Consider the following 1,687-nt stretch of genomic DNA (forward strand, 5'->3'; position numbering starts at 1 on the left):
CCCAACTGAAGCTCCCTTCTCTGAGATAACTCCAGCCTGTGTCAAGTTGACACACAAAACCAGCCAGTCCAATACTTAAAGGGAAGGAGGATCTGAGGGCTGGCACAGAGGGAAAGAGCATTGGTTGCTCTTGCAGAGGACCAGGTTACTTCCCTAGCATCTACAGGACTATCTATCTATCACAAACTATCTCTTACTCCACCTCTGTAGGACCCAATGTCTTCTTCTGACCTCTGTGGACACTGCACACCCATTATACACATGCCCGGCTCCCCACCCCACCTGCCACACACAGGTAGGCAAAACCTCTCAACACATAAAGTAAAAAACAAATTAAAATTTGATGCAAAAATAAAAATTACAGGAAAAATATGCATCCAGGCAAAATAACAACAAAGGAAATATCTTTGAAATGTGTCTCTCTGTACCTACATATAGTAGCACATGCTGTTAACCCCAGCACTTGGGAGGAAGAGCTACATGGATCTCTGTGAATTTGAGGCAGGCCTGGTCTACATAGTGACAACCAGAGCTACAGAATAGATTTGCCCTGTCTCAAAAAAAGGAAAGAAAAAAAAAAAGCAAAACAAAGTTCTGTCCTTGTCCCAGTGGAATCCTTTGACTTCATCCCTTCTGTGCAACATCAAACTTCCAGACACAGGGCAGCTCTGTATGTCTTGTGTTGAGGTCTAGCCTAGTGAGCATGCCTATTCCTACTCTCTAATTCCCTGCCCCCCTTCCTCAGGTCTAACCTGGACTCAACATCCTTGCCCTGGTATATTCTGTTGAGCTCCACTTACATTGCTATCAACCTCCAGCTCAGACCAGGGCCCACATCTTCCACACAGGTCCAGCCCCTCCACCTAACTGGGGGAGGCAGAGAGGTCCTTGTGCTCACAGATAGCACAAGGAATCAGGAATGTTAAACACACAGGGCTGTCCCTTCAAAAGGAGGATGTGTAACCTGTTTTCCACCTAGAAGGCTGGACGTGAACATAGTTAATAGCCTGGAGATTCTGAGCTATCTGTGTAGCCAAGACCACACTGGATGTTCCACCAGACCCTTATTAGGAGCTTGTCAGTCTGTGGAACCCATTACCATGGAAGGTGTCATATGGACCTTACAAAGAGTTTGGGTGTCTATCGCTTCCTTGTTTGTTTTTTTCATTTAATACTTATTTGTTACTTATGAGTACACTATAGCTGTCTTCAGACACACCAGAAGAGGGCATCAGATCTCATTACAAATGGTTGTGAGCCACCATGTGGTTGCTGGGAATTGAACTCAGGACCCCTGGAAGAGCAGTCAGTACTCTTAACCTCTGAGCCATCTCTCCAGCCCCGCCTTTCCATGTCTTAAGCTTTATTGTGCACATGGGACTGAGCTAGTGTTCACCAGGAAAATTGTCACCAAATTCTGCTGTGCTCAAATATGACTAAAATGAACTACTCAGGGTCAGACGACCTTTCTGCCTTTGTGTTTGTTTGTGTCTATGCCTATGTAATAGCAGTTAAAGGAAAGGAGGAGGCTGTGAATTTGGGAGAGATATCAGGAGGGACCGGCACTGAAGGTTAGGAAGGAGGAAGCAGAGTAGAGAGTGGTGTGATTATAATTCAATTTTAAAGGAAAAAAATCCCAACAAATACCAATGAAGGTATCACAAGATGACTCAGTGGGTAAAGGCAC

This window comes from Mastomys coucha, unplaced genomic scaffold (genome assembly GCF_008632895.1).
Source record: "Mastomys coucha isolate ucsf_1 unplaced genomic scaffold, UCSF_Mcou_1 pScaffold23, whole genome shotgun sequence".
NCBI classification, from domain to species: Eukaryota; Metazoa; Chordata; class Mammalia; order Rodentia; family Muridae; genus Mastomys; species Mastomys coucha.